The sequence below is a fragment of the Trachypithecus francoisi genome, unplaced genomic scaffold, assembly GCF_009764315.1.
Source record: "Trachypithecus francoisi isolate TF-2019V2 unplaced genomic scaffold, Tfra_2.0 Lachesis_group18, whole genome shotgun sequence".
In the NCBI taxonomy this organism is placed as follows: Eukaryota; Metazoa; Chordata; class Mammalia; order Primates; family Cercopithecidae; genus Trachypithecus; species Trachypithecus francoisi.
This window is the reverse complement of record NW_022681463.1, coordinates 36,565,614-36,590,570: the sequence shown is the minus strand read 5'-3', so window position 1 is coordinate 36,590,570 and position 24,957 is coordinate 36,565,614. Positions and strand designations below refer to the sequence as shown.

The 24,957-nt window shown below is 38.4% G+C and overlaps 1 long non-coding RNA gene and 1 pseudogene across 1 annotated transcript; one reads left to right on the top strand and one right to left on the bottom strand.

Moving 5' to 3' along the window:
- Positions 1-4,234: 4,234 nt before the first annotated feature.
- LOC117063412 lies at positions 4,235-23,999 on the bottom strand. Its single transcript, XR_004428912.1, has 3 exons — positions 23,638-23,999; positions 19,122-19,126; positions 4,235-4,245 (listed from the first exon to the last, which is right to left on the bottom strand). It is a non-coding gene; the product is annotated as an uncharacterized LOC117063412 (long non-coding RNA).
- On the top strand, positions 16,991-17,667 carry LOC117063411 (annotated as a pseudogene).
- Positions 24,000-24,957: the final 958 nt, after the last annotated feature.

The following is a 24,957-nucleotide window of genomic DNA, read 5'->3' as shown; positions in this document are numbered from 1 at the left end:
CTTCATCCTCCCAACCTCCACACCCTTCCCAGCCTCTGTTGACCATCATTCTACTCTCCACCTTCATGAGATGAACACTTTTAGCTTCCATATATGAATGAGAATATGCAATATTTGTCTTTCTGCACCTGGCTTCTTTCACTAAACACAGCGACCTGCAGTTCTATCCATGTTTCTGTACATGACAGGTTTTCAGTCTTTTTATGGTTGAATAGTATTCCATTGTGTGTATATACCACATTTTCTTTCTTTTTTTTCTTTTTTTCTTTTTTTATTATACTTCAAGTTCTAGGGTACATGTGCATAACATGCAGGTTTGTTACATATGTATACTTATGCCATGTTGGTGTGCTGCACCCATCAACTCGTCAGCACCCATCAATTCATCATTTATATCATGTATACCTCCCCAATGCAATCCCTCCCTCCTCCCCCGTCCCCATGATAGGCCCCAGTGTGTGATGTTCCCCTTCCCGAGTATAAGTGATCTCATTGTTCAGTTCCCACCTATGAGTGAGAACATGCAGTGTTTGGTTTTCTCTTCTTGTGATAGTTTGCTAAGAATGATGGTTTCCAGCTGCATCCATGTCCCTACAAAGGACGCAAACTCATCCTTTCTTATGGCTGCATAGTATTCCATGGTGTATATGTGCCACATTTTCTTAATCCAGTCTGTCACAGATGGACATTTGGGTTGATTCCAAGTCTTTGCTATTGTGAATAGTGCCGCAATAAACATACGTGTGCATGTGTCTTTGTAGTAGAGTAATTTATAATCCTTTGGGTATATACCCAGTAGTGGGATGGCTGGGTCATATGGTACATCTAGTTCTAGATCCTTGAGGAATCGCCATACTGTTTTCCATAATGGTTGAACTAGTTTACAATCCCACCAACAGTGTAAAAGTGTTCCTATTTCTCCACATCCTCTCCAACACCTGTTGTTCCTGACTTCTTAATGATTGCCATTCTAACTGGTGTGAGATGGTATCTCATTGTGGTTTTGATTTGCATTTCTCTGATGGCCAGTGATGATGAGCATTTTTTCATGTGTCTGTTGGCTGTATGAATGTCTTCTTTTGAGAAATGTCTGTTCATATCCTTTCCCCACTTTTCGATGGGGTTGTTTGTTTTTTCTTGTATATTGTTTGAGTTCTTTGTAGATTTTGCATATTAGCCCTTTGTCAGATGAGTAGGTTGCAAAATTTTTCTCCCATTCTGTAGGTTGCCTGTTCACTCTGATGGTAGTTTCTTTTGCTGTGCAAAAGCTCTTTAGTTTAATGAGATCCCATTTGTCAATTTTGGCTTTTGCTGCCGTTGCTTTTGGTGTTTTAGACATGAAGTCCTTGCCCATGCCTATGTCCTGAATGGTACTACCTAGATTTTCTTCTAGGGTTTTTATGGTATTAGGTCTAACATTTAAGTCTCTAATCCATCTTGAATTAATCTTCGTATAAGGGGTAAGGAAAGGATCCAGTTGCAGCTTTCTACTTATGGCTAGCCAATTTTCCCAGCACCATTTATTGAATAGAGAATCCTTTCACCATTTCTTGTTTCTCTCAGGTTTGTCAAAGATCAGATGGCTGTAGATGTGTGGTATTATTTCTGAGGACTCTGTTCTGTTCCATTGGTCTATATCTCTGTTTTGGTACCAGTACCATGCTGTTTTGGTTACTGTAGCCTTGTAGTATAGTTTGAAGCCAGGTAGCGTGATGCCTTCAGCTTTGTCCTTTTGACTTAGGATTGTCTTGGCAATTCGGGCTCTTTTTTGGTTCCATATGAACTTTAAAGCCGTTTTTTCCAATTCTGTGAAGAAAGTCATTGGTAGCTTGATGGGGATGGCATTGAATCTATAAATAACCTTGGGCAGTATGGCCATTTTCACAACATTGATTCTTCCTATCCATGAGCATGGTATGTTCTTCCATTTGTTTGTGTCCTCTTGATTTCACTGAGCAGTGGTTTGTAGTTCTCCTTGAAGAGGTCCTTGACATCCCTTGTAAGTTGGATTCCTAGGTATTTTATTCTCTTTGAAGCAATTGTGAATGGAAGTTCATTCCCGATTGGCTCTCTGCTTGTCTGTTACTGGTGTATAAGAATGCTTGTGATTTTTGCACATTAATTTTGTATCCTGAGACTTTGCTGAAGTTGCTTATCAGCTTAAGGAGATTTTGGGCTGAGACGATGGGGTTTTCTAAATATACAATCATGTCATCTGCAAACAGGGACAATTTGACTTCTTCTTGTCCTAACTGGATAACCTTTATTTCTTTTCCTTGCCTGATTGCCCTAGCCAGAACTTCTAACACTATGTTGAATAGGAGTGGTGAGAGAGGGCATCCCTGTCTTGTGCCAGTTTTCAAAGGGAATTTTTCCAGTTTTTGCCCATTCAGTATGATATTAGCTGTGGGTTTGTCATAAATAGCTCTTATTATTTTGAGGTACGTTCCATCAATACCAAATTTATTGAGCGTTTTTAGCATGAAGGGCTGTTGAATTTTGTCAAAAGCCTTTTCTCCATCTTTGAGATAATCATGTGGTTCTTGTCTTTGGTTCTGTTTATATGCTGGATTACGTTTATTGATTTGCGAATGTTGAACCAGCCTTGCATCCCAGGGATGAAGCCCACTTGGTCATGGTGGATAAGCTTTTTGATGTGCTGCTGGATCTCGTTTGCCAGTATTTTTTGAGGATTTTTGCATCGATGTTCATCAGGGATATTGGTCTAAAATTCTCTTTTTTTTTGTGTCTCTGCCAGGCTTTGGTATCAGGATGATGTTGGCCTCATAAAATGAGTTAGGGAGGATTCCTTCTTTTTCTATTGATTGGAATAGTTTCAGAAGGAATGGTACCAGCTCCTCTTGTACCTCTGGTAGAATTCAGCTGTGAATCCATCTGGTCCTGGACTTTTTTTGGTGGATAGGCTATTAATTGTTGCCTCAATTTCAGAGCCTGCTATTGGTCTATTTAGGGATTCAACTTCTTCCTGGTTTAGTCTTGGAAGAGTGTAAGTGTCCAGGAAATTATCCATTTCTTCTAGATTTTCTAGTTGATTTGCGTAGAGGCGTTTATAGTATTCTCTGATGGTTGTTTGTATTTCTGTGGGGTCGGTGGTGATATCCCCTTTATCATTTTTTATTGTGTCTATTTGATTCCTCTCTCTTTTCTTCTTTATTAGTCTTGCTAGCAGTCTGTCAATTTTGTTGATCTTTTCAAAAAACCAACTCCTGTATTCATTGATTTTTTGGAGGGTTTTTTGTGTCTCTATCTCCTTCAGTTCTGCTCTGATCTTAGTTATTTCTTGCCTTCTGCTAGCTTTTGAATGTGTTTGCTCTTGCCTCTCTAGTTCTTTTAATTGTGATGTTAGAGTGTCAATTTTAGATCTTTCCTGCTTTCTCTTGTGGGCATTTAGTGCTACAAATTTCCCTCTACACACTGCTTTAAATGTGTCCCAGAGATTCTGGCATGTTGTATCTTTGTTCTCATTGGTTTCAAAGAACATCCTTATTTCTGCTTTCATTTCGTTATGTACCCAGTAGTCATTCAGGAGCAGGTTGTTCAGTTTCCATGTAGTTGAGCAATTTTGATTGAGTTTCTTAGTCCTGAGTTCTAGTTTGATTGCACTGTGGTCTGAGAGAGAGTTTGTTATAATTTTTGTTCTTTGACATTTGCTGAGAAGTGCTTTACTTCCAATTATGTGGTCAATTTTGGAATAAGTGTGATGTGGTGCTGAGAAGAATGTATATTCTGTTGATCTGGGGTGGAGAGTTCTATAGATGTCTGTTAGGTCCGCTTGGTGCAGAGATGAGTTCAATTCCTGGATATCCTTGTTAACTTTCTGTCTCGTTGATCTGTCTAATGTTGACAGTGGAGTGTTGAAGTCTCCCATTATTATTGTATGGGAGTCTAAGTCTCTTTGTAAGTCTCTAAGGACTTGCTTTATGAATCTGGGTGCTCCTGTATTCGGTGCATATATATTTAGGATAGTTAGCTCTTCCTGTTGAATTGATCCCTTTACCATTATGTAATGGCCTTCTTTGTCTCTTTTGATCTTTGATGGTTTAAAGTCTGTTTGATCAGAGACTAGGATTGCAACCCCTGCTTTTTTTTTGTTCTCCATTTGCTTGGTAGATCTTCCTCCATCCCTTTATTTTGAGCCTATGTATGTCTCTGCATGTGAGATGGGTCTCCTGAAAACAGCGGACTGATGGGTCTTGACTCTTTATCCTGTTTGCCAGTCTGTGTCTTTTAATTGGAGCATTTAGTCCATTTACATTTAAGGTTAATTTGTTATGTGTGAACTTGATCCTGTCATTATGATATTAACTGGTTATTTTGCTCGTTAGTTGATGCAGTTTCTTCCTAGCCTCGATGGTCTTACATTTTGGCATGTTTTTGCAATGGCTGGTACTGGTTGTTCCTTTGCATGTTTAGGCTTCCTTCAGGGTCTCTTGTAAGGCAGGCCTGGTGGTGACAAAATCTCTAAGCATTTGCTTATCTGTAAAGGATTTTATTTCTCCTTCACTGATGAAACTTAGTTTGGCTGGATATGAAATTCTGGGTTGAAAATTCTTTTCTTTAAGAATGTTGAATATTGGCCCCCACTCTCTTCTGGCTTGGAGAGTTTCTGCCGCGAGATCTGCTGTTAGTCTGATGGGCTTCCCTTTGTGGGTAACCCGACCTTTCTCTCTGGCTGCCCTTAAGATTTTTTCTTTCATTTCAACTTTGGTGAATCTGGCAATTATGTGTCTTGGAGTTGCTCTTCTGGAGGAGTATCTTTGTGGCTTTCTCTGTATTTCCTGAATTTGAATATTGGCCTGCCCTACTAGGTTGGGGAAGTTCTCCTGGATGATATCCTGAAGAGTGTTTTCCAACTTGGTTCCATTTTCCCCCTCACTTTCAGGCACCCCAATCAGACGTAGATTTGGCCTTTTTACATAATCCCATACTTCTTGCAGGCTTTGTTCATTTCTTTTTCTTCTTTTTTCTTTTGGTTTCTCTTCTCGCTTCATTTCATTCATTTGATCCTCAATCGCTGATACTCTTTCTTCCAGTTGATGGAGTCGGTTACTGAAGCTTGTGCATTTGTCACGTATTTCTCGTGTCATGGTTTTCATCTCTGTCATTTCGTTTATGATCTTCTCTGCATTAATTAGTCTAGCTGTCAATTCTTCCACTCTTTTTTCAAGATTTTTAGTTTCTTTGCGCTGGGTACGTAATTCCTCCTTTAGCTCTGAGAAGTTTGATGGACTGAAGCCTTCTTCTCTCATCTCGTCAAAGTCATTCTCTGACCAGCTTTGATCCGTTCCTGGCGATGGGCTGCGCTCCTTTGCAGGGGGAGATGCGCTCTTATTTTTGAATTTCCAGCTTTTCTGCCCTGCTTCTTCCCCATCTTTGTGGTTTTATCTGTCTCTGGTCTTTGATGATGGTGACATACTGATGGGGTTTTGGTATAGGTGTCCTTCCTGTTTGATAGTTTTCCTTCTGACAGTCAGAAGGACTGTCTGTTGGTCTGTTGGAGATTGCTTGAGGTCCACTCCAGACCCTGTTTGCCTGGGTATCAGCAGCAGAGGTTACCGACAATAGAATATTGCTGAACAGCGAGTGTACCTGTCTGATTCTTCCTTTGGAAGCTTCCTCTCAGGGGTGTACTCCACCCTGTGAAGTGTGGGTGTCAGACTGCCCCTAGTGGGGGATGTCTCCCAGCTAGGCTACTCAGGGGTCAGGGACCCACCTGAGCAGGCAGTCTGTCCATTCTCAGATCTCAACCTCCGTGTGGGGAGATCCATGGCTCTCCCCAAAGCTCTGAGACAGAGTTGTTCGCGTCTGCACCGGCCCCCGCTGCTTCCCCTATTGGTCTTCAGCTGTGCGCTGTCCTCAGAGGTGGAGTCTACCGAGACAGGCAGGCTTCCTTGAGCTGCTGTGAGCTCCACCCAGTTTGAGCTTCCCAGCGGCTTTGTTTACCTACCTAAGCCTCAGCAATGGCGGGCGCCCCTCCCCCAGCCTCGCTGCTGCCTTGCGGATAGATCGCCGCAGACTGCTGAGTTAGCAGTGAGGGAGGCTCTGTGGGCGTGGGACCCTCCCAGCCAGGTGTGGGATATATTCTCCTGGTGTGCCTGTTTGCTTAAAGCGCAGTATTGGGGTGGGAGTTACCTGATTTTCCAGGTGTTGTGTGTCTCAGTTCCCCTGGCTAGGGAAACGGATTCCCTTCCCCCTTGCGCTTCCAGGTGAGGCGATGCCTCGCCCTGCTTCAGCTCTCACTGGTCAGGCTGCAGCAGCTGACCAGCACCGATTGTCCAGTACTCCCTAGTGAGATGACCCCAGTACCTCAGTTGAAAATGCAGAAATCACCGGTCTTCTGTGTCGCTCACGCTGGGAGTTGGAGACTGGAGCTGTTCCTATTCGGCCATCTTGCTCCGCCCCCCCCCCCAGTTTTTCCATCTTTTTTTTCTTTTTTGAGACCGAGTCTCGCTCTGTCACCCAGGTTGGAGTGATACAATCTTAGCTCACTGCAACCTCTGCCTGGTTCAAGTGATTCTCCTGCCTCAGCCTCCTGAGTAGCTGGGACTGCAGGTGGGTGCCACCATGCCCAGCTAATTTTTGTATTTTTAGTAGACATGGGGGTTTCACCATGTTGGTCAGGCTGGTCTCAAACTCCTGACCTCAAGTGATCCACCCACCTTGGCCTCCCAAAGTCCTGGGATTACAAGCATGAGCCACCACACCCAGCCCCCACATTTTCTTTATTCATTTATTTGTTAATGGGCATTTAGTTTGATTCCATGTATTGGCTATTGTGAATATTGTTGCAATAAACATGGGGGTGCAGGCATCTCTTTGATATGCTGATTTCCTTTCCTTTGGATATGCTGATTTCCTTCCCAGTAGTGGGAAATCTCCATACTGTTTTCCATAGTGGTTGTACTAATTTACATTCTCACTAACAATGTATAAGAATTCTGCAAATGAGATATTACTTTCTCCACAAATGACATATTATCTCACCCCATTAAAATGACTATTATCAAAAAGGCAAAAAATTTAAAAGGCTGGCAAGAATTTTTATAGCAATTTGAAAGTGTAATGTTGTATCTGTTGGATCTAATAATTGGAATTCCAGGTTTATAGCTGTCTTTTTAAATTTAATTTTTCTATTAATTTATTTTTACTGTATTTTACAAAAATACTAATCCATGACAGCTGAAAGAATTATTTTTAACTGGTTCTTTACTACAATAGTGTGGAAAGCTCTGGTTTATGTACATTTTCTCATTTAATTTTCACACAAAACCTACAAGGTAAATACCACTACTACCCACATCTTTCAGTGAGGAAACCAAGCTTGGAAAGATAAACTAATTTAGTAGCTGTCGGAGTCTGGATTCAAACCCAGGTTCCTGTCTTTTGAGTTCATTCGGCACCTGATATCATTTCTCCATTTTGGATAATGTTGCCATGCTGGGCACCAGATTCCAGTATTTTCACCCAGTGGCATATTTTATCTTTGAATGTCATCAAAGAAATTATGAAAGTTGTAGCCCAAAGAGCATTTTTTACATAAAAATTATGAATTAATTACTTGTGAATTTTTCTACACTTTTCTTATACCTATTAGTATATTCAGGCCTTAGAAACTCCTAAAGAGTTTGGCAGATGTACCACCCACAATATTAAGTAACATTTTCCTCTTATTTCCCATAAATTTAAAGCATATTGCCCCTGATTACACTATTCTGAAAATATTTTGTCCATGTTTTAGCTATGAAGGTTTGACTTTTTTTTTTTTTACTTCTCATTTTGGAATAAATATAGACTCATAAGAAGTTGCCAGGTTAGTACAAAGACGTCTACTGTTCCCATCACTGTTTTCCTGGATAGTAACATCTTATATAACTATAGTACATTGTCAAATCCAGAAAATTACATTGACACATTACAATCAACAGACCTTATGGGGATTTCACTAATTTTTGCATGCACTCATTTTTTGTCTATTGAGCTTTATTCCTTTTTGCACTATTTAATTAGAGTGTTCTCTAATTTTACAATCAACATATGCAATATATTCTGCTAATCTGTTTCCTTTTGGGGCAGCTCTCAGAATCAACATCTTAAGGATCTAGATCATCGTTAAATTTATGCTTATGTTAGCAATTTTTAGTCACATAAAGAATCCCACACTGGGTGCATGGCTACAACCACATTTATGTCACTGGTCTTATGTTTCTGGTCTCATTGACTCCTTCGAACTTCAATGAAAGGAAGCCCTACTGATTAGAGTGGCTTCATGGTCCAGCCAGACCCCAGCCTGACTATTACAGCTCTCTAGTCTGCTTTGACAATTCCACAAACTTTTATTGAGATCCAGTTTTTATGGTATTTGCTGAGATGCAGAAATGAATAATTCACCATCCCTGCTTTCAAGTAGCTCACAGTCGAAAAGACGAGAAAGAAATGAGCCTTTGATTTCTGTAAAGTTGGTGAGCCAGCACTGGCTACAGGATTTTTCCCTGAAAAATACCTTGGAGAAATTATAAAGAAAGAAGTAAGCAAGGGTGTGGGAAACTCAGGTGGAAATTGCAAGAAACCCCTGAGGGAAGGAAGGCTATCATGAGTTGTTGTCAGGTTTACTTATAGTATGGATGGAGGGAGGAGGATGGACAATGACAGAAGACTGGGTGGATGGAATGGGGAAAGTCTTCAGATTTGCTCTTCCTTCCTCCATGTGCATTGGGGAAATGATGGCTTACCCTACGGTCACTGATAGGTAGAAATCCGCAGGTGAGAGCCCAGCCCTCCCAAGGTAATTTAGTAGCATTAGGGTAGCACCAAAGCTCCAAGAAGATAAGGAGTGAAGAGAGCAGATGCTGGGAAATCAGCCACCCTCAGCAATACTGCATGTATTCCCAGGCAAGAGGGGCCCCTGCCCTTTGTCCTTTCCAGAGTCCATGCATCCCCTCTGGACCACATTCCAGGTAGTAATATGGTCCTGATCTCATTGATAGGGGCTGGGCAGGCCTCTTCCTCAGTCCCATCTTTCCAAGGGTAGACCAGGTCCTCATCATTAGTGTGTACAACCCTAGTCCATGGGGTGACAGTTGGTGGAGAATGTGGTCAGAGTTTGGGCATGCAAAGTTGCAGTGTCTATGGACATGCATGAGACTCCTTTATGCTAGAGTAAGAAGATGCCCTGGGGTCAGTTTGCTCCACTGCCACACTGTGGCATGAAACTAAAAGGAGACTAAGAATTCTAAATTTAACCTAGTCTTCCAGGATATTATGACAGTGCATTTGTCAATGTAGAGGTATAGAATATATTTTACTGAACAGTTGTTTTTTTTTTTTTTACTTTATTTATAACTTTTAAATATTTAGATAAATAATATGTGGGCCTTCATTTTACTCCTGCCCTAGGCCCTACAAATGTTAGGAGTGTACCTTGTCTGGGGGCATTCATTTCCTCACCACTTTTCTTTTGAACCCTCCGCTGTAACGTGTTACAGTCTAAGGAGCTTGTCTTTTTTCCAGGCTGCTTTGCTCAGTGCTTAAGGATATATTTCTGACCACTGAGTTGTTTGGTGGAGTAGCAGCAGAGGATGGTCAGCACCAGGATTTCTGTGGTATCTAGGGCTCCCTATCCTGTTCTGCCCTCCATCTCCTCTCTATGAACTCACCTGTGGATTCACAAACAGAGGCCTGGGAATGAGCTCCTTCTCTCATGCATATTGCCAGACAAGGCAGCTGATATATCCAAGGGAACATGATGTCTATAGGCCAAATTGACTATATCCTGAAGAATGCAACCAATATAGAATGCAGAAAAAACTGAGAAACACATACTACATAAAATTAAATTACTAAAACATGTTAAGTATTTAAAATGAGTACATTTTCTTAAAGGGATAAAAGGGGTAATACACAGCTGAAACAAAAACTCACAGAAAGGAACTTAGTGAAAATATTAGCTATACAAAATATAATAAAAATAATTGGCTTAATAGACACAATAAATAACGGAATGGATATAGCCAAGGAAAATTGATGAGTTGAATAAACTACTTGAGAAACTCTTACAGAATAGGAAGGAATAAAAAGATAGAATGAGAAGTAGAGAGCAAGAAAAAAAGAAAACTAAAGTACATCAAGGATACAGATAGAAGTGCTAATGAACAGCAACAGTCTAAGCATGAAAGAAAACAATTAATAGAAAAAGAAAACAATGACATTTCCCAGTAGTACTGACAGAAAGACCTGAGCTTAAAAGTGCTCATTTAATGCTAACAGGTACAGATGAGGAAGATCCATACCTAGACACACTGTCTAATGTATCTGATAAAAATAAGATCAAATGCAACGATTCCAAAGAAATAGCCGACCACCTATAAAGGAAAAATGATCTGAGTGACAGATTTCTCAACAGCAACACTGGATACAAAAAAGGATGGGGCAATATTTTAAAAATATTGAAGAAAAAACTTTGTACCTAAGATAGTATATGCAGCCAACTGCCATTCAAATGTTAGAACCATATTTTCAAGCAGAGGAATCCTCACTTAGATGCATTTTGAAAACACTCTTGCAAAATAGACTCAAATGAGCAGATAAAACCAGAAGGATATTGCAAGAGATAAGGGAAGTTAAGAAAATAATAAAGCTTATTAATCTATTAACCAAAGAAAAAAAAACTGTAATAACCCATAACTAAAGTTCTAGATAATACCAAGATGATAAGAGTGGGAGAAGGAGGCCAGGCACAGTGGCTAATGCCTGTAATCTCAGCACTTTGGGAGCAGAGGCAGGCGGATCACGAGGTCAAGAGATCGAGACCATCTTGGCCAACATGGTGAAACCCCGTCTCTGCTAAAAAAAAAATACCAAAAAAAATTAGACAGGTGTGGTGGTACGTGCCTGCAATCCCAGCTACTTGGGAGGTTAAGTTGGGGAATCACTAGAACTCGGGAGAAGGAGGTTGCAGTGAGCTGAGATCACCCCACTGCACTCCAGCATGGCGACAGAGCAAGATTCCATCTCAAAAAAAAAAAGAAAAGAAAAGAAAAGAATGGGAGAAGAAAATCTTGCTAAAGAACTTGTATTTTTATAGTGATATTTATGTTTAAGAACATAACAGAACAAATGAACATAAATACTGGTCTTAGGATATGTGCAAGCACCATAAGAAAATGCATTAATTTTAAACCAACAAAATAAAGTTTCATCTAACAGAAATGAAGAAGAGAGAGTTTTAAAAAAGTATAATTAGTAACAACAAAAAAAGTATGTCAAAAAAATACTCATTATGTGACAGCAATTAAAATAATTAATTATCATTAATTAAAAGACAGAATTATTGGCCTAGATTTTTAAATAAAGAAGGTTCACCAATATTTTATCTATAAAGACATATTGATTAACAAAATGATACAGAAAGGTTGAAAATAAAAGGTTGTGAAAAGGTGTACTAGACAGATACTAAAATAAAGCTCATATAGCAATCATCATATCTCACAAAGTAGTAATTAAAACATGAAATATTAATAACAACAGAGAGACAGTATTTACCGATAAGAAGCAATAGAGTCTCTACATGTGTAAAGCAGGAATAACAGAACTGCAGAGCACTGTGGGATCTACCTGAGAGAGGAGGGAGAGGAGCAGAAAAGGTAACTATTGGGTTCCAGGCTTAATATCTGGGTAATGAAACAACTTGTACAACAAACCCCCATGACATACGTTTACCTATATAACGAACCTTCACAGGCACCCCAAACAGAAAATAAAAGTTAAATAATGATTAATTATTTTTAAAAAGAACTGTAGAGCAAAATATATAAATCAATGATTATAATGAGAAAAATCAACATTATCTCTGAGATACATAGATCAAGCATATCAAAAAGCTATAATACAAATCTAAAAAATACAAGTAGCTCAAACTATATATGACATATAGAATTGTTAATCTAACAAACAAAAAAAATATCGCTTTTGAGCACACAAAAAATATTTATAAATATTGGCTACGTACTGGCCATAAGGAAACTTCAAAAAATTCTTAGAAATTGAATACTGTATAAGCTATATTCTCTGTTCATAATGTAATAAAATTAGAAATAACAGATATATAGCTAAAACATCTTGTATATTTAGAAATTAAAATGCTGTAATTAAAAATAAAATAAGAGAAATTACTACTTACAAGTTGATGACAATATAAATGTTCCTTGTTGAAATTTTTTAGGCATAATATTTAGAGTAATATGCAGATACAAATACATTTATTGGACAAGGTAAAGACAGAAAACAACCAACTCAGTGTTCACAAGATGTTGACAAAAAAGCAATATTGCAAACTTGAAGAGATAAGGAGAAACATCATCAAATTTGTATATATGGTGGGCGTGGTGGCTCACGCCTGTAATCACAGCAGTTTGGGAGGCCAAGGCGGGTGGATCACTTGAGGTCAGGAGTTCCAGACCAGCCTGGTCAACATGGTGAGACTCCGTCTCTACTAAAAATACAAAAAAATTAGCCAGGCATGGCAGCAGGTGCCTGTAATCCCAGCTACTCAGGAGGCTGAGGCAGGAGAATTGCTTGAACCTGGGAGGCAGAGGTTGTAGTGAGCGAAGATCATGCCACTGTGCTCCAGCCTGGGAGACAAGAGAGAAACTGTCTTTAAAAAAAAAAAAAAAAAAAGTATATATATTACAATATAGAAGAGAGACAGAAAGAGCTTAACGAAAACCAAAATGTGGTTCTTCAGAAAATTTAATGAAATAAATTTATTTTGAGTGAGAAAGATAAATTCAAAATGGAATTATGTTAATAAGTACAAACACAATACGTTAAAATGCTAAAGGGATATTATTAGCAACTGTGAGAGCAAATTTGTAAACCTAGGTTAAAATATGAATTATCTAAAAAATATGAACTATCCAGGGGGCAGAGCAAGATGGCCGAATAGGAACAGCTCCAGTCTCCAACTCCCAGCGCGAGCGACACAGAAGACCGGTGATTTCTGCATTTTCAACTGAGGTACTGGGGTCATCTCACAAGGGAGTGCCAGACAATCGGTGCTGGTCAGCAATTATTCCAAAATTGACCACATAATTGGAAGTAAAGCACTTCTCAGCAAATGTAAAATAACAGAAATTATAACAAACTGTCTCTCAGACCACAGTGTGATCAAACTAGAACTCAGGACTAAGAAACTCAATCAAAACCGCTCAACTACATGGAAACTGAACAATCTGCTCCTGAATGACTACTGGGTACATAACAAAATCAAGGCAGAAATAAAGATGTTCTTTGAAACCAATGAGAACAAAGATACAGCATACCAGAATCTCTGGGACACATTTAAAGCAGTGTGTAGAGGGAAATTTATAGCACTAAATGCCCACAAGAGAAAGCAGGAAAGATCTAAAATTGACACTCTAACATCACAATTAAAAGAACTAGAGAGGCAAGAGCAAACACATTCAAAAGCTAGCAGAAGGCAAGAAATAACTAAGATCAGAGCAGAACTGAAGGAGATAGAGACACAAAAAACCCTCCAAAAAATCAATGAATCCAGGAGTTGGTTTTTTGAAAAGATCAACAAAATTGACAGACCGCTAGCAAGACTAATAATGAAGAAAAGAGAGAAGAATCAAATAGACGCAATAAAAAATGATAAAGGGGATATCACCACCAACCCCATAGAAATACAAACTACCATCAGAGAATACTATAAACACCTCTACGCAAATCAACTAGAAAATCTAGAAGAAATGGATAATTTCCTGGACACTTACACTCTTCCAAGACTAAACCAGGAAGAAGTTGAATCCCTAAATAGACCAATAGCAGGCTCTGAAATTGAGGCAATAATTAATAGCCTACCCACCAAAAAAATTCCAGGACCAGATGGATTCACAGCTGAATTCTACCAGAGGTACAAGGAGGAGCTGGTACCATTCCTTCTGAAACTATTCCAATCAATAGAAAAAGAAGGAATCCTCCCTAACTCATTTTATGAGGCCAACATCATCCTGATACCAAAGCCTGGCAGAGACACAACAAAAAAAGAGAATTTTAGACCAATATCCCTGATGAACATCGATGCAAAAATCCTCAATAAAATACTGGCAAATCGGATTCAGCAGCACATCAAAAAGCTTATTCACCATGATCAAGTGGGCTTCTTCCCTGGGATGCAAGGCTGGTTCAACATTCGCAAATCAATAAACGTAATCCAGCATATAAACAGAACCAAAGACAAGAACCACATGATTATCTCAATAGATGGAGAAAAGGCTTTTGACAAAATTCAACAGCCCTTCATGCTAAAAATGCTCAATAAATTCGGTATTGATGGAACGTATTTCAAAATAATAAGAGCTATTTATGACAAACCCACAGCCAATATCATAGTGAATGGGCAAAAACTGGAAAAATTCCCTTTGAAAATTGGCACAAGACAGGGACGCCCTCTCTCACCACTTCTATTCAACACAGTGTTAGAAGTTCTGGCTAGGGCAATCAGGCAAGAGAAAGAAATCAAGGGTATTCAGTTAGGAAAAGAAGAAGTCAAATTGTCCCTGTTTGCAGATGACATGATTGTATATTTAGAAAACCCCATTGTCTCAGCCCAAAATCTCCTTAAGCTGATAAGCAACTTCAGCAAAGTCTCAGGATACAAAATTAATGTGCAAAAATCACAAGCATTCTTATACACCAGTAACAGACAAACAGAGAGCCAAATCGGGAATGAACTTCCATTCACAATTGCTTCAAAGAGAATCAAATACCTAGGAATCCAACTTACAAGGGATGTAAAGGACCTCTTCAAGGAGAACTACAAACCACTGCTCAGTGAAATCAAAGAGGACACAAACAAATGGAAGAACACACCATGCTCATGGATAGGAAGCATCAATATCGTGAAAATGGCCATACTGCCCAAGGTTATTTATAGATTCAATGCCATCCCCATCAAGCTATCAATGACTTTCTTCACAGAATTGGAAAAAATGGCTTTAAAATTCATATGGAACCAAAAAAGAACCCGCATTGCCAAGACAATCCTAAGTCAAAAGAACAAAGCTGGAGGCATCATGCTACCTGACTTCAAACTATACTACAAGGCTACAGTAACCAAAACAGCATGGTACTGGTACCAAAACAGAGATATAGACCAATGGAACAGAACAGAGTCCTCAGAAATAATACCACACAACTACAGCCATCTGATCTTTGACAAACCTGAGAGAAACAAGAAATGGGGAAAGGATTCCTTATTTAACAAATGGTGCTGGGAAAATTGGCTAGCCGTAAGTAGAAAGCTGAAACTGGATCCTTTCCTTATTCCTTATACGCAAATTAATTCAAGATGGATTAGAGACTTAAATGTTAGACCTAATATCATAAAAACCCTAGAAGAAAACCTAGGTAGTACCATTCAGGACATAGGCATGGGCAAGAACTTCATGTCTAAAACACCAAAAGCAATGGCAACAAAAGCCAAAATTGACAAATGGGATCTCATTAAACTAAAGAGCTTCTGCACAGCAAAAGAAACTACCATCAGAGTGAACAGGCAACCTACAGAATGGGAGAAAATTTTTGCAATCTACCCATCTGACAAAGGGCTGATATCCAGAACCTACAAAGAACTCAAACAAATTTACAAGAAAAAAATAAACAACCCCATAAAAAAGTGGGCAAAGGATATGAACAGACATTTCTCAAAAGAAGACATGCATACAGCCAACAGACATATGAAAAAATGCTCATCATCACTCGCCATCAGAGAAATGCAAATCAAAATCACAATGAAATACCATCTCACACCAGCTAAAATGGCAATCATTCAAAAGTCAGGAAACAACAGGTGCTGGAGAGGATGTGGAGAAATAGCAACACTTTTACACTGTTGGTGGGATTGTAAACTAGTTCAACCATTATGGAAAACAGTATGGCAATTCCTCAAGGATCTAGAACTAGATGTACCATATGACCCAGCCATCCCAGTACTGGGTATATACCCATAGGATTATAAATCATGCTGCTATAAAGACACATGCACACGTATGTTTATTGTGACACTATTCACAATAGCAAAGACTTGGAATCAACCCAAATGTCCATCAGTGACAGACTGGATTAAGACAATGTGGCACATATACACCATGGAATACTATGCAGCCATCAAAAAGGATGAGTTTGCGTCCTTTGTAGGGACATGGATGCAGCTGGAAACCATCATTCTTAGCAAACTATCACAAGAACAGAAAACCAAACACCGCATGTTCTCACTCATAGGTGGGAACTGAACAATGAGATCACTTGGACTCGGGAAGGGGAACATCACATACCGGGGCCTTTCATGGGGAGGGGGGAGTGGGGAGGGATTGCATTGGGAGTTATACCTGATATAAATGATGAATTGATGGGTGCTGACGAGTTGATGGGTGCAGCACACCAACATGGCACAAGTATACATATGTAACAAACCTGCACGTTATGCACATGTACCCTAGAACTTAAAGTATAATAAAAAAAAAAAAAGAAGAAGAAGAAAAGAAAAGGCATAAAGACTGGAAAAAAAAATATGAACTATCTAAAAAGGTAGAATAGAAACTTGACCAGAACAATAAACATAAAGAAATATAAGTAGTAATATAAGAGTTCCTTTGTAAAAAATAAGAAGGAGAAGAAAAAATAAAAATAAAAAAACCTTCAAATAAAGGTTTATAGACAAATTTTACCAAATTTTCAAGAAATCTATTAAGAAGTATCTAAATTGCTCCAGAAACTAGAGAGACCATGAGAGGTCGCCCATTTCATTTTATAAGGTTATAAATATGATCTCAAAACCAAGCAAGAGCACTTGAAGAAAATCACAAGCCTATTTAACTTGTTATCACAGATATGAATATCAAAAATAAAATATTAGCTATCTATATCAATAGTGTATCAAAATAATGCATAGAAACCGAAGGTCTCCAGAATGACAGTCATGGATTTGGTGGCCAGAGAGTTTGTGGTGGATGTGCTGCTGTATTTTGATCAAAGTTCTGAAGCCCCTGGTGTACAGTGCTTGTGGAAGAGGACACTCACAGACACTGAACTACTAAGAACTACCTGAGCTACCTGACAGCCTTGGATTATTCTGCTTTAGAACACATAATGAAAAATGGATTTGAAAGACTGGCCCCTCGATAGCCAATTGAATTGCTTCATATGAAATGATCTGAGCTTCCAGCCCCTTCCTCCGGCCAGATAAACGACATTACTGCATGGCAAGAATGTGTAAACAATTCTATGGCCCAGCTAGAGCATCAAGCAATTCAAATTGAGAATCTGGAACGAATGTCACAGTGTGGATGTAATGCCTGGAAGGTATATAATGAAAATCTAGTTCATGTGCTCGAACACACACAGGAAGAAGGCTTCAGAAGTTAAGAAAACATATTCAAGATTTAAACTCGCAACCAAAGTTTCAAAGATGAAACTCACAGCTGGAGCTAAATCAAGAGAAATCGAATCAAATCATATATCCCTGATCAGTAAGAATTACAAGACTGAACAGACTATTGGACAATTGTTCAACTAGAAAATGAAAACCATCAAATTAAGTAGCAATATGGAGAGACAAACAAAGAAAACATCCAGCAAGACTTCTGAAAAGACAATTTTGTGGGTGGAAGAAAAGTCTGGCTTTCACCAAAGCCATCTGGACTTTCTCTAAACTGTGAGGGACAACAGCATCTTCCAGAAACCATTAATGTTTAAATGTTTGGAATGTGTGGACTGTTGTAGTAATTCGATTTGTAATTCTATTCTATCTTAGCAAAATAAAAATGTCTAGGTTGGTGGTATTTTTATAACCATTAACAAAAAATTCTAGACATTCAAAATAAGTATAATTTTAGCATAATATTATGTCACTGAATTAATTTTGAGCTGTGTAGACCATATTTTGTATCCAAGAATCTTTATTTAAACCTTTCAACACGTATAGGAAGTTGGAAACTTTTAGTTTATTTCTTTGTCTAATAAAGAGATACTTCTAAACAGACACACAAAATTCTACATATATTAAGTCTGTAAGGCTCTTACCAAATAAGAATAAAAAGGAATTCATTAACTCAGTCAAAGTTATAGTACAAAAGCCTAGAGCAGCTTGGCAGCAATTAGTAGAAAAACACATCTGTTTTAGGATAGGAAGGCAGAAGGAATGTCATATTAAAAGAAAAAAGAAATAGGATAAAGAGGAAGAGAAAAATATCTATTTATTTACAAACAATGTGAGTATCTACATAGAGCAACCAACAGTCACCATACATTTTGAGAATTTACTAGAGAGTTCAACAAGACAGTTGAAACAAGAAAAGACAGACGTGCAAACCAATAGTTACAACAAAAGAGTGATGTGACAACAGAGGCTTGTACGATGGAAAGGAAGCACAGAAGTGGAAACTTCACCTGGGAGTGCAACGAAAGACTTCTTGGAAGTAGTTAACCAGTTAAATTTCGAAAGATCATGGCACTGTAGGCAGGTGTGGCTGCTTGCCCAAAGACTAAGAGATACAAAACAGTAGTTTGGAAAGTTTGGAACTGGGAAAGTAGGAAAGGGTAGGCCAGCATATGAAACTGGAGATGTGGGATAGAGTCTCATCCTGAAGACCGCTGTGTGCTATGCTAAGATGCTTGGATTTTAAAATGAGTGGAAAGATACTGGAGGGTGTTAGTTGGTGCTAAGATATGGTCCAATTTGGGGTATTGGAAAGATTACTTTGTTAGCAGTATGGAAAATGAGCTGAAAAGGGTTGAGACCAGAGACAACAAGACATGTAAATTAGACCATGTGAGTGGTGGCTCACACCTGTAATCCCAGCACTTTGGGAGGCCAAGGTGGGTGGATCACCTGAGGTTAGGAGTTCAAGACCAGCCTGGCCAATATGATGAAACCTTGTCTCTACTAAAAATACAAAAATTAGCAGGACATTGTGACAGGCACCTATAATCCCAGCTGTTCTGGAGGCTGAGGCAGGGAGAATTGTTTGAACCCAGGAGGCAGAGGTTACAGTGAGCTGAGATTGTGCCATGGCACTCCAGCCTGGGCAACAAAGCAAGACTCCATCTCAAAAAAAAGAGAAGACATGTAAGTTATTGCAGTGGTTCAAATAAAAAATGATGATATCATCTGAATTAAGGCTGTATCTGTGGGAATGGAGGAATCTGGAGATGTTTAGAACATAGAAGAAATTGGATTTTAATGAAGAGAGTGAAAAGGAGGGAAGACTCTAATATGGCTCCCACGTCTGCATTTGGAAACACAGTGACAGTGATGCCATCAGTCTGTCAGGAAGAATAGTCTTCAGCAATTACTATCTGGGCCAATGGATTATTCTTAATTTTCTTTACATTTTAAGTCACACTAAAAATAATCTAGCTCAGGGAGGCTATTCATGTGTCAAGGCAGAAAATATGTGGGATATTTCTGTACCTTCCTATCAACTTTGCTGTGAACCCAAAATTGCAATAAAGAAATAAAGTATTTTAAAAATAAACAGACAACCTACAGAATGAAATGGTATATTTGTAAACTATGAATCTGACAGGGCTTGATATCCAGAATTTAGAAGGAACTCAAATAACTCAACAATAACAACAAAAACAAAAACAAACAGACCCATTAAAAGTGGGAAAAGGACATGAATAGATATGTTTCTAAAAAAGACATAGAAATGGCCCACAAGCATATGAAAAAAATGTTTAGCATCACTGATCATCAGAGAAATACACATTTAAACTCCAATGAGATGTCATCTTACACCAGTCAGACTGGCTATTATTAAAAAGACAAATAGTAACAGATGTTGGTGAGGATGGGGAGAAAAGTGAACACATGCATTATTGTTGGGAATGTTAACTAGTACAACCTCTGTGGAAAACAGTATGAAGATTTCTCAAAGAACTAAAAATAGAATGACCATTCAATCCAGCAATCTCACCACTGGGTGTCTACCCAAAGGAAGAGAAATCATTACATCAAGCACTATTCACAGTAGGAAATATATGGAATCAACCTGTGTCCATCAACAGAGGACTGGATAAAGAAAATGTGAGATAGATAGATAGATAGATAGATAGATGAAATACTATTGAGCCATGAAAAATGGAATCATGTCTTTTGCAGCAACATGGATGGAACTGGAGGCCATTATCTTAAGTGAAACAACTCAGAAACAGAAAGTCCAAAAATGCATGTTCTCATAACTGGGAGCTAAATAATGCACACACATGGACATAGAGTGTGGAATAACAGTCACTGAAGACTCAGGTGGGTGGGAAGATGACAGTTGGGCGAGGGATGAATAATTACTTAATGGGTACAATGTACGTTATTTGGGTGGTGATTGCACTAAAAGCCTAAACTTCACCACTACATAATATATACAGGTAACAAAATTGCCCTTGTACCCTTTAAATTTATATAAATAATTAAAAATTTAAAAATGAAAGTAATTTAAAAAATAATCTACCCAAGAAAGAATCAATAGAGAAAATGACTTTATTACAAATTTTTACTAAAAGTTTAAACGTAGCACATTCTAATATTTACTTCTCAGTTTTCTGGTTTTGAAGGAGTATACACCCAGAATAGGCCACACATTTTGAATTCAACCAAACTACTCAACAACTGTCATGGGTAAACCTGGAACATGGGCATAATGTAAGTATTGAATCTAGATTTCAGATACATCTCTAATAGTTTTCACTGCTTTAGTAGCTTGCACTATTTTTCCTCAACATTCTCTTCATATGATTATCCATCTTGCCACATAGAGCTCTCATTTCATTCATTTTAATTGCCATATGGTAAAATACGTTGTATGATATAATTCATTCATAATAGTTTATTTGGGTTGTTTTCCATTTATCTCTATTACAATCAATACACCCATAAACATTCTTGTACACGTATGCTTATGTACACTGTGCAAAAGTTTCATCCAGACTATACAGCAAGAAGAGGAATCGTGAGGTCAGATGGCATGCAAATCTTCAACATTACTAGATATTGTCAAGCTCCTCTTCAAAGAGGTTGGGCCAGTCATACTCCCACCAGCACACTATGAGAGTTCCACTTTCCTCATTTTCTTGAAACATTAGATTTTATCAGACTAAATGCCAAGCTGATATTTAAGAAATGCTACCCTGCTGAAGTTAGTGAATTTTAAAAATTTATTTGACTGCAAATGAGCTGACCATCATTCCACATGACTTCGACCATTACGATATTCTTCCTATGAGTTGTTTCTTTCCATCCTTTGCCAATTTTTCTGTTAGTCTTTTTCTTGTTGATTTTAGTTTCTTGTATATTTTAGATACGAATCTTTGTCAGTTATATATGTTTAATGTATCTTCTCCCAGTCTGTGGCATGACTATAATTGGTGTTTTTTGATGTCTATACAAAAAAGTTTCCTGTAACATATTCAAACTTATCATCCTTTTCCTTTGTGCTTACGGTTTTTGTGTCTTGTTGAAAAAAATATTCCCCCATTCTGGTTTCATACATATGCTATTTTTAAATTTAAAAGTTTTTTCTCATTCAGGGATTTAATCCATCTAGAATTAATTTGTGTGTGTGGAATGAGGCCTAGATCTAATTTTATTTTTATGTGGAAAATTATTTATCCTAGCAGAGCACATTTATTGAATAATCCAGTCCTTCATCACAAATTTCTAATGCTATCTCAGATATAAATTAAATTTTCATGTATGTATGTTGTAAAGGCCCCATCAAAAAAGAGGATTTGATCAGGTGCCTTAAATGTCTTTAATGAGGGGGACAATTTAGGGAGATAAGAACAGGGTTAGGAAAACAAACAGTGGTATGGAGGCAATCAGTGACAGCAGGAAGTCCTTTCCACCCTTAGCACTGAAGGGAAAAGGAGGAATTAGCGTTATTGGATCCCACTGAGAGCAGTGTATTGGACGAGGGCTGCCCAGCAGAAGCTGTAACTGCAGAGAAACAGAGCTGCTGCCTTAGAAGCAATCTTGAATCTCCTCCTACCCTCTGATTCTCTGTAGGTGCCATCCATCAGTCAAATCCAAAGTGAAGCCAGAGGTCAGGGAGGCCCAGTAGGCAGTCTGTAGATTTCAGCTTCCCATAGTGCAAAGCTAAGTAGGGGTAAGTAGAGGATAGAAAAAGTGGGTGGGAGTTACCAGCACAGGCCACTTCTTTTGCCATTCAGCATCTATTCTTGCCTTTTACTGGATTTAAAACAAAACAAACAAAACAAAACAAAACAACCGCATTCTCTACATAGGTGATTCACATAATCCAGTCAATTACAGCATTATCAAGGGATGAGGTTAATTCAATTATGCACCCACTTGGAACCTAACTTCAAATATTAGCCTCCACCTGTTCTCTTGATGAAAGGTAACAGGAAAGATGAGTAAAAGAGAAACCATCAATTGCTGTAAGATATCCATAGCTCCTTTTGTTCTTCCTCTGATTATGCTTTTGAATTACACTGATTAATGTCCCTTTTGTCTCTGATTACCAAGCAAAAGTTGGCAATCACAACTTCCCCTTTCCACCGCTCATTTCCTCTTTTATCACTTTGGCCACAAAGTGACCCAAACTTCATTCTTTTCGGATCTGAGCCCTTAGTGGCCCTAATGTGTTACCACACTTTTTTTTATTTCCATAGGCTTTGGGGAAACATATGGTGTTTTGTTACATGAATACATTCTTCAGTGGTGATTTCTGAGATTTTGCTGCACCCATCACCTGAGCAGTATACACTGTAGCCAATTTGTAGTCTTTTATCCCTCACCTCCCTCCCACCCTTTCCCGCTGAGTCCCCAAAATCCATTGTATCATTCTTATGCGTTTGCATCCTAATAGTATAGCTCCTGCTTATAAGTGAAAACATACAATGCTTGGTTTTCCATTCCTGAGTTACTTCCTTCTCTTAGAATAATGGCCTCCAATTTTACTCAGGTCACTGTGACTGCCATTATTTCACTCCTTTTTATGGCTGAGTAGTATTCCATAGTGTGTATGTATAGATAGATAGATAGATAGATAGATAGATAGATAGATGATCACAATTTCCTTTTTTTTTTTTGAGATGGACTTTCACTATTCTTGCCCAGGCTGGAGTGCAATGGCATGATCTTGGCTCACTGCAACCTCTGCCTCCTGGGTTCAAGCGATTCTTCTGCCTCAGCCTCCTGAGTAGCTGGGATTACAGGCGCCCACCACCACACCTAGCTAATTTTTTGTATTTTTAATAGAGATGGGGTTTCACCAGGTTGGCCAGGCTGGTCTTGAACTACTGACCTCAAGTGATCTGCCCGCCTCAGCCTCCCAAAGTGCTGGGATTACAGGCATGGGCCACCACGCCCAGCCCTAATCACAATTTCTTTAACCACTCATTGATTGATGGACATGTGGGTTGGTTCCATATTTTTGTGACTGTGAATTGTGCTGCTATAAACATATGTGTGCAAGTATTTTTTTTGTGTGTAACGACTTCTTTTCCTCTGGGTAAATAGTCAGTAGTGGGATTGCTGGATCAAATGGTAGTTCTACTTTTAGTTCTTTAAAGAATCTCCACACTGCTTTTCACACTGGTTGTACTAGCTTACACTCTCATCAGCAGTGTAAAAGTGTTCCCCTTTCACCATATCCATGCCAACATCTTTTTTTTTTTTTTTTTGATTATGGCTATTCTTGCAAAAGTAAGGTGGTATTGCATTGCGGTTTTGATTTGCATTTCCCTGATCATTATTGATGTTGAGCATTTATTTCATGATTGTTGGCCATTTGGATATCTTGTTTTGAGACATGTCTATTCATGCCCTTAACCCGTTTTTTGATGAGATTGTTTTGTTCTTGCTAATTTGTTTGAGTTACTTTTAGATTCTGGATGTTAGTCCTTTGTTGAAAGTACAAATTTTGAAGACTTTCTACCACTCTGTGAGTTGTCTGTTTACTCTGCTGATTGTTTATTTTGCTATGCAGAAGCTTTTTACTTTAAAAAGTCCCATCTATTTATCTTTGTTTTTGTTACACTTTCTTTTGGGTTCTTGGTCATGAAGTCTTTGCCTAAGCCAATGTCTAGAAGAGTTTTTCTGATGTTATCTTCTAGGATTCTTATGGTTTCAGGTCTTAGATTTAAGTCCTTGATCCATCTTGAGTTGATTTTTGTATAAGGTGAGAGATGAGGATCCAGTTTCATTTTTATGCATGTGGTTTGCTAATTATCCCAGCACCATTTGTTAAATAGGCTGTCCTTTCCCCACTTTATGTTTTTGTTTGCTTTCTTGAGGATCAGTTGGCTGTAATATTTGGGTTTGTTTCTGGGTTCTCTATTCTGTTCCATTGATTTATGTGCCTATTTTTTTTTTTTTTTAAAAAGGTATTCATATCATGAGAGTGACACTGAATAAAATAAAAACCAAGATATTCAGGCAACAAACAGCATGATGAATAAAATAGTACTTCATATCTCAATACTAACATTGAATGTAAAGGGCCTAAATGCTCCACTTAAAAGATACAGAATGGCAGAATTGATAAGAATTCACCAACCAACTATCTGCTGTCTTCAAGAGACTCACCTGACACATAAGGACTCACATAAACTTAAGGTAAAGGGGTAGAAAAAGATATTTCATGCAGATGGACTCTAAATGTGAGCAGGAGTAGCTAGACTTACATCAGACAAAACAAACTTTAAGGCAACAGTAGTTAAAAAAGACAAAGAGGGACATTATACAAAGAGGATAAAAGGACTTGTCCAATAGGAAAATATCACAATCCTAAATATATATGCACCTAACACTGGAGCTCCCAAATTTACAAAACAATTACTAGTAGACCTAAGAAATGAGATAGACAGCAACACAATAATAGCGGGGGACTTTAATACTCCACTGACAACACT